Source organism: Sminthopsis crassicaudata, chromosome 3, assembly GCF_048593235.1.
Source record: "Sminthopsis crassicaudata isolate SCR6 chromosome 3, ASM4859323v1, whole genome shotgun sequence".
NCBI classification, from domain to species: Eukaryota; Metazoa; Chordata; class Mammalia; order Dasyuromorphia; family Dasyuridae; genus Sminthopsis; species Sminthopsis crassicaudata.
In genome coordinates, this window is record NC_133619.1 from 257,936,998 (window position 1) to 257,946,571 (window position 9,574).

Sequence of the window (9,574 nt, forward strand, 5' to 3'; positions counted from 1 at the left end):
GATAGGATGTTTTCTGTCCAACAACTCCAGGTGAATTGCGAGGAACAGTACAGATTTGTACGCAATATTCTTTAATCAAAGGCCTTTGATACTGTCGGTTGTGAAGACTTCTTAAAAATTGTCAACATTCAGTTGCCCAGAGAAATTTCATCAGTATTGTATGTCATTTTCATGATGGCTTGCTTGCTTGGATTCTGAATAATGGACAACGCCCTTGTGCTTTTTCTGTTACCAGTGGAATGAAGCAGACTGTGTGTGCTTGCTCTCATGATTTTTATTTATTATTTTAATTTTAATTTTTCTTCATGTTTCTTAATATGGTGTTTTCAGCAGTGCTCTCAGATTACCTTCAGTCAGGATGAAACAGCAGACATCAAGATTAGCTAATACACTGATGGCAAATTATTTAACTTGAAAAGGTTAAAAGCCAAAACATAATGTGGAGGGAGAGTTGGTGCATGATTTTTTGTTTGCCTTGGAAGCTGAGCTACAGCAAAGTATGTATCAGTTCTCTGCTGCTTGTGCTAATTGTAACCTAAACAATTAGCACCAAGAAAACATTAGCATCACACCATCTATATGTGGAGCCATTAATTCTAGCAAGTGGAGAAATTTTGAATACTGTGGATAAGTTCACTTACCTTAGCAAAATACTTTCCTTGGATATCCCATCTAAATGATGTTGATATATGCATTGCTGAAGTTCCTTCATTTCTGATATAGTAGAGGTGAAATGATTCAAACATGTCCCAGGAATACATATCAGTGCAATTCATTGTCATATGAAGCAAATCCTGCTAAAACATTTCATATTCTCACAGTTTTGCATGGTTTATAATGCTTTTGTATTCTGAATCAAAGAAAACTAAGATGAGTTAAATTTCATATTTGCTTAGACTTTTCTAGAAAAAATATTTTAAATAAATGCATAAAGATTGGACAAACCAAATAATCTAGTCCTTTTTATGTGCTAATAATTGACTTCACACAGCTAATGGCACTTAATTTAAAAAGCCCAAGGGCACCCTATTTACTCTGGATCATCATCAGTCATCTTGACTTTTGTCTTGCCTCTGGACTTCCATGGCTCAGGGAGAGAATAAGACTGATGATTTTAAGCAACTCTGTGTCATTTATATCCAATTCATCCAAATCTTCTTTGAGAATTAAAGACAACAACAAAAAGTTCTCCTTGAACACTTCACATAGCCCTTTAATTTTTGTACAACTATTAGTATTCCACATCACTACAACATTAGTATGGATTTACTTCCCATGTGGAAAGTTCCTTCCAGCTAGATGTTCAATCAAACACAAAAAAATTGGAAATCCATTTACCATTGATAAAAATGAAATTGGTTCTTCAAAATGAAAACAAGGTCCCATACTCCCAAAGGATCTTTTAAATCTACTAAACTACGATTAGTCATATTGTATACTGCAAAGTTTTGTTAGGTAAGGATTATGCAAACCATGGGTAGTTTTTCCTGTATTTTTGAGTTGTATTCTCTGGTATTTTCCTTGGGAACCTGTGCAAATGTACCAACTGAGTAGATTTCTGTCAAGAGAACTGGTTTCATTCTTCTTTGAAGTTCTGAGACCCAAACAGACTTCTTGGAGAATTGTTAAATATACGGTGGTATATAAATACCAATGAAATATTATTGCAGTATAAGAAATGACAAAAGATCAAGGGAATAAGTGAACAAGCATTTATTACCTAGTATGTGCTAGATTCTTTACAAATATCTCATTTGATCATCACAACAACTTTGTGAGGTAGGTACGATAGTTCCCATTTTACAATTGATGAAACAGAGGCGGAGGTAAGGTGATTTGTCTGGAGTCGCACAGCTAAAAGTGTCTGAGGTTGCCTTTGAATTTGTCTTCTTTACTCCAGGAACAGAGCTCAATCAGTATAACCTCATAGCCATTTTATGCTTCTCGAGTATTGTGTTTGAATATCCTCTTTTCCATTCAGCTCTTGTTTTTTTCATCAGGGATTCTTAAAAGGCTTTTTTCCCCCATTAAATATCCATTTTTTCCCCTGAAGAATTAGGGAGGAAGGATTCCTGTTTTGCCGGGTAGATTATTCTTAGTTGTAATTATGATTCTTTTGCTTTTGGGAATATTCCAAGCCCTTTTCTCCGAGAGCAGAGGAAAGCTGCTAAAGCTTGTGAGATCCTGCCTATTGCCGTGATATTTGAATGGTTTCTTTCTACCCTTCTTGCACTGGTTTTTCCTTGACTTGGGAGTTCTGGAATTTATTTAGAATTTTTCCTGGGAGTTTTTATATTGGGATCTCCTTCAGGAGGAGAGTAGTGTATTCTTTCAATTTTTTTTATTTTGCCTTCTGTTTCTAGGATATTGGGGCTGTAATTTCTTTTTTTAAAATTTTTTTATTATAGCTTTTTATATACAAAACATATGCATGGATAATTTTTCAAAATTGATCCTTGCAAAAACTTCTGTTCCAACTTTCCCCCTCTTTCCCTCTATCCCCTCCCTTAGATGGCAGGTAGTCCCATACATGTTTAAATATGTTAAAGCATATGCTAAATACAATATATGTATACATATTTATACAGTTATCTTGTTGCACAAGAAAAATCGGATTTAGAAAGAAGGTTAAAAATAACCTGGGAAGAAAAAAACAAAAATGCAAGCAAACAATAACAAAAAGAGTGGAACTGTTATGTTGTGGTCTATTCTCATTTTCCAGGGTCCTTTCTCTGGGTGTAGCTGGTTCTGTTCATTACAGATCAATTGGAACTGATTTGGATCTTCTCAAACATCAGAATTGATCCTCATATAGTATTGTTATTGAAGTGTATAATGATCCCTAGTCCTGCTCATTTCACTCAGCATCAGTTCATGTATGACTCTCCAAACCTCTCTGTATTCATCCTGCTGGTCATTTCTTATGAAATATTAATATTCTATAACATTCATATACCACAATTTATTCAGCCATTCTCCAATTGGTGGGCATCCATTCAATTTCCAGTTTCTGGCCACTACAAAAAGGGCTGCCACAAACATTTTTGCACATACGGGTCCTTTTCCCTTTAAAATCTCTTTGGGCTATAAACCCAGTAGTAACACTGCTGGATCAGAGGGTATGCACAGTTTGATAACTTTTTGAGTATAGTTCCAAATTGCTTTCCAGAACTGCTGGATCCTTTCACAACTCCACCAACAATGCATCAGTGTCCCAGTTTTCCCACATCCCCTCCAACATTCATCATCATCTTGTCATCTTAGCCAATCTGACAGGTGTGTAGTGGTATCTCAGAGTTGTCTTAATTTGCATTTCTTTGATCAATAATGATTTGGAACACTTTCATATAAATAGAAATAGTTTCAATTTCTTCACCAAAAATTGTCTGCTCATATCCTTTGACCATTTATCAATTGGAGAATGGGTTGATTTCTTATAAACTAGAGTCAGTTCTCTATATATTTTGGAGATGAGGCCTTTATCAGAACCTTTAGCTGTAAAAATGGTTTTCCAGTTTATTGCTTCCCTTCTAATCCTGTCTGCATTAGTTTTATTTGTACAAAAGCCTTTTAACTTAATATAATCAAAATTTTCTATTTTGTGATAAATAATAACCTCTAATTCTTCTTTGGTCACAAATTCCTTCCTCCTCCACAGGTCTGAGAGGTAAACTATGCTATGTTCTTCTAATTTATTTATAATCTCATTCTTTATGTGGGGCTGTAATTTCTTGAAATATGATATCTGGACTATTTTTTGATTATGGCTTTTAAGTAATCCAGTAATTCTTAAATTGTCTCTGATAAATCTACTCAAGTTGGTGTTTTTTTCAATGAGATATTTCACATTTTTTTTTATTTTTTTCATTTTTGACTAGTTTATTGTTTCTTTATGTCTCATGGAGTCAGCTTCTACTTGCCTAATTCTAATTTTTAAGGAATTATTTTTTTTTAGTGAGCTTTTATATCTTTTTTCCCTTTTGGCCAATTCTCAAATATATATTATAAAGAAATGGATCCTAGATGAATTAGCTGATTCAATTGCCTACTGAAACACACACATATATACATATATGTGTATATATGTCTTGCTTGTTGACTTCAAAGATATATTTTGTAAATAAATTAAATATAATATAAACAGTAGCTCCTAAAGCTAACAATTCACAGAAAATATGTATTCAGGAACCAAATGTTCAGAATTTGAAAAGGCATAATGACAACAAATATGAATTCCATTTATTATAAGGAAATAGTCTTCTATGTATTGGTTGGTAGTATATAAATTAAGCCCATTAGTTTCCAGTTCCAGTTTTATTCAATATATTTTTCTAGAGTAGGTTTCTATGAACCATTTTCACACTGCTATGTAAAAATGGCAATTCTTTGGAAATTTGAAGAAAACCATATATTGTTTCTACATCATAAAGTTTATAATCCTTAATGTCAAGAGACACTGTCTCCTGTTTTCCAGTTGCTAAGATTGTTGGCGAAGCTTGCACATACTGGCTTTGTACAAATTCTCAAGCAGTTCATGTTTGGTTGACCTTGTTTGTGTTTAAAATTTCTGAACTATCCCATTGCCACCTGTAGTTATATGTAAACTGTCAAACTTCTTTTTGACTGAATTTTGCATTATTGCGTTGATGACATTAACTGTTCCATTTCTAATAGCATTTTTCAATTTATTCAGCATGGACTCCATGATTGCAATATTATACAATTTTATTTCCCTCCTGAGGGGGCAGATGCAAGGACTTTTCTTCCCCAGAGCTACTACTCTGGTTATTCATTTTTGCCACCACTGGGCTCTGGAATCCAGAAGGCCTTCTGTGGGAGAGGAAGAATGGTACAATCTTTTTTGAAAGAGTCAAGATAAAATCTACTTTCCCTGGTCATTGGGTAAAGATGCTAGGTACTGAAGTTTACATATGCCCAAAAGAGCTAATTCTTAATCAGTGAGAGTTTTTACATTTTGGAAATTGGCAAGCTTTACATAACAGAGTTTGATGTAGTGTTTTGTGGATTGTTTAGATTTAAGAAAGTGACAAAGACAATTTTAACAACGCAGATTAAACTTAAAAATGTCTTGTGCATTTTCAGAGACCTAGTTACTAAACAACATTTACTAATATTCCTCTACTAACAGCTGATTTAATCTCTACTAGTTTAGTCTCTTTCCCACAAAATGAAAAAGATTTACACAAATCTTATACAAAAGAGAGTCATGCATAACAAAAATACATTTTTTTATTTGAGCAAGCAAATAAAACTTTAATCGGGGAAGCTGTGCAGATTAGGTTAGGCAATAGAATACAAAAAAGGAAAGTAGCTTTATGACACAGGAGTTAGATGAAATCTTATTTCAACTGGCAAGAAAATTATTTCACTTAACTAGTTCACTCTTATTAATCTCTGTGAGATACAGGCATCAAGGGGGAATAATGGAGTGCTGGCTCTTCCTCTCATGCCTACAGCTGTCTACCATTTAGATTTTGTTCCATGCCTCCTTCCTCACTTCATCTCTCCCCTTTTCTGTTTCTCTTTTCCAGAAAGATCTTAGCTAATCAGAAGTCACATCTTCCTAGAGCTATGTATTGTCACAAGGCTGTCCATCTGGGTATTTTCAAACCATTCTGGGGGGGGGGGTTACACAATTAAATTCAACAGAGAAATAAGAGTTAACATTGTAAGAAGAATTATAAAAAGAGTAACATTAAAAAACCCAACAACTTCACAAGTTCAAAATAGGAGACATGGTTATGTGCAACATATCTGCTCTACTATGTAGCACCACATTTTAGGAAGGATTTTTGATAAAAATGAACATCAGCCAGAAAATGGTAGCTAAGAAGGACCACAAAGGGCCTCTTGATTTTATCATATGAGAAGTGGTTGAATGATGAACCTGGAAGCAGAGAAGAAATAAAAATTTTAACTGCCTTAAAGTGTTTTAAAGGAATTTTTATGGAAAAGGGATTAGACCTATCCTATTTGACTGCATGACTGCAAAAAAGTAGAAGTAGTAGCTTAACTTCAGAGAGGTCTCTTTTGACTTGGAAAGACTTCCTTAGTTTAGATTTATCCTTACTTGAGCAATTCAACAAAACCCCCGATGTTCTATCAGGATGATGTGATCTGTTCTAGCCATCAATACTTTTCTACTGGCATATATTCTAGATTCAAGATGCCCCAAAATATCAAGTACTAAACAAATGGCACTGAATGAAAACTCCTTGTTCATTGAACTTGAGCAAGTTTTAGAGTCTGGAGATCAGTTCAGAAGAATGGAATTGATAACAGAATTTATTTCTATGATCAAACTTATTAGAATTTTTTTTTTGTCATGAAGCTCCTAATGAACTATTAAATAATGAATCTTTGAGAAGGTTGGTCAGATTTCAACCAAGGCCACAGAAGTAACCCTCTAAACCTATGAGAACAATAAATCAGCAGTTACACATAAGATAAAAAAACAGAGTTGAGAGAAAACAATTTTTGCTTCCCAAAATTTCTTGGAAGAGAAGAAAACATCATAGGCATATATCAGAAATGGGGTCTTTCCAGAATTCATCTAAAGGGAAGTTTAAGAAGCCATTTTGTTTGTTTTTCCCAGAGCCTATCACAAATTGGTTTAATCTGATAGGCATAGCTACCTAGTACCTTCAGACAGCTAACAAAAGCCCACCTTGAGATGGGAACTCCCAAATTTACAGCCTCCCCCCATTTTCATCTCTTTGGAGGACTCTTTCAATCAATAAACACATTTTTTAAAAAATTAAGCACCTGTGTGTAAGCACTGTGCAAGGTTTGAAATAATCATCACAAGAAGCTTACATTCTTATGGGATAGACAAGCAGTCATTTGAGCTAGACACATTTTTCACTCCTTAAGCATCTCTGAAATAGGAATTATGTGTAAGAATTATAGCTAAGAAATCAAGAACCCTAATAAGGTATCAACTTGATTGATAGCAGAAAAAGCTGATCCCTTTTTTGCTGACTTAGCACCCTTACCAGACATATAATTCTTGTAGGGTTGCCCAAGAAGAACAAAGGGCTTGCAAAAGAATTCAACTCTACCCCTTCCCTCCCTGTATCAGGAAAAGCCAAAAGCCAGATGCTTGCTCTTTTTAAAACTATAGTGTGACAACGCCTAGTGCTACAATGAGGAATAGAGGGAAATAGGGTAGAAAACAGGATATTAGTGTATGTGTGTGAGTGTGTGTGAGGGGGAAATATGTACAATAAATCAGAATTTTGAACCTGTTAGGGCAGGAATTAGAAGCATCATTTTCTGAATTTCTACATACTTTATGAAGTACCCTTTGACGTACTTGGAGAGACAAATGAGCTGCCATAGAGGAGGGAGCAAGAGGTTGAAAAATGTCAATAACTGCAATAAGCCTGGTTTCCATTCTGCTATTTGTTTTAACATTAGTGGGGAAGATAAAAAGATTGAGATAGAAAAGGATTAAAGAAATGATGAACAATTTTCCAGTTTAAAATGAGAAGCAGCAGCAACACTATAATATCTACCATGAAGGAATTATATGTTCACTCACTGGAAAATAGTAAACAAGAAAAATGAATGTTTATCCAAGCTTGTTATAATATAGATAAATGTTAAACTGTTTTCAATGTTGAGATATTCTAGGAGTTCATTATGATTTTTAGAGAAGTGGGAATAGATCTTTTTTTTGCTTTGTAGAGAGTAAAACTAAGACTATATATAAGGGGAAATATGAGGGAAAAAGCCTAGTTAATTATTAGAACAATCCAAAAGTGGAATAAATTTTTGTTGAAATACATTTAAAATGGAATGGGCTGCAGCAGGATGAATTGAGTTCTTCATCTGTGGTGATGTCACATTTAGGAAGAATGATCCTTTGTTGGGGAAGTTCTCTTTTGTTCTCAAAGTTGTGGTTCACCTGGAAGTTACTCTAAATGATCTTTGAACTCTCCACACTATCTGCTATGCAGTTGGGTAGTTTCCCTGACTCTAAATCTCTTAAAGTTTATCACCATTGCATCCTGTCAGATCTGCAGCAGAATCCTTTTGTATTGTCTTTCCTAATTGGAACGTAAGCTTCATGAGATCAGGAATTGTCTCAATTTTCTTTGTGTCATCAGCACTTAACACAGTGATGAAGACATAGTACTTAGTACTAAGTATTTACTTTTTTACCTATTCCCTTATAAATAAGTTGTCTATAAACAAACACTTGTCAAAAGAATTGCAGACTATTAATAAACACATCTAATAAGAGAAATGTAAATCAAAATAATCCAAAAATTCACTTCAAACACTACAAGCTAACAAAAATGACAAAAGATGGGAATAGTCAATCTTGGAGAGTTTGTGGAAAGATATGCATATTAGCTCATTATTGATGGAGCTATGAATCAGTATAACCAATTTTGAAAGCATTAGAAATTAAGCAAATGAAGTGATTGAAATGTCTATATCCATAGGTTCCATTGTTGGAATTTCTCCCCTAAGGAAGTCACTGATAAAAAAAAATGTCCAAAATATTTATAGCTTCATTTTTTGTAATAGCAAAGAAAACAAATTAAATGCCCATTAGTTGGGGAATGGGTAAACAAATTGTGGTACACAAATATAATGGAATATTAGTTTTTTATGAAATGATAAAATGGGTGAATGTAGAAAAGCATAGAATGATCTATATGAACTAAGGAAAGTGAAGTGAGCAGACCTAAGAAGACCATATACATGATGACCACAAACTGGAAAAGAATTAAAAAATGAGCAGATGTCCCTCAATTGGAAAATGGCTAAATAAGCTATAGTATATGAAAGTAATGGAATATTACTGTTTTATAAAAAATGATGAATAAGCTAATTTTAGAAAGACCTGGAAAGATTTACAAGAACTAATGCTGAGCAAAACAAACAGAATTATGAATGCATTATCAATAATAATAGGAAGATTGTGAGATGATCAACCATGGTTCTTCTCAGTGCTTCAGTGATCCAAGGCAATCCCAATAAACTTTGGATAGAAAATGCCATCTGCATCCAGAGAGAGAACTATGGAGACTGAATGTAAATCAACATATGGTGTCTTCATTTTTTTTCTTCTGTTTTTTTTTTTTTTTTATCTTATGGTTTTCCCCTTTTGTTCTGATTTTTTTCTCTCAACAGGGTTCATAAAGATATGTGTATTAAAAATTAATAAACATGTATAATCAGAAAAAACAATAAAAATAAAGTAAAATATTTTACATTGATATGCATTAAAAAAAAGAAATAACCATAAACACAAAAAGGGCATGTTGCAAAATTAGAAAGAACAAGCATAGCTGGAACAAAGGGATATAAGAAGATATTCCCACTCTACTCCTTTGCAAAGCTGGGAGGTTCACAGGCATTGCAGATTGTACATATTTTCAGACTTTAAAAATGTAATGATCAGTTATGCAGGTTTTTCATCTTTTTCTTCTTTTTCAGTTTATAAAAAATAGTATGTTATATATGAGATGACTCTATGGAAGGGAAAGCAGGAGAGATATTGGGAAAATTGTGGTGATGTAAAAAAAAAATCCCAAAA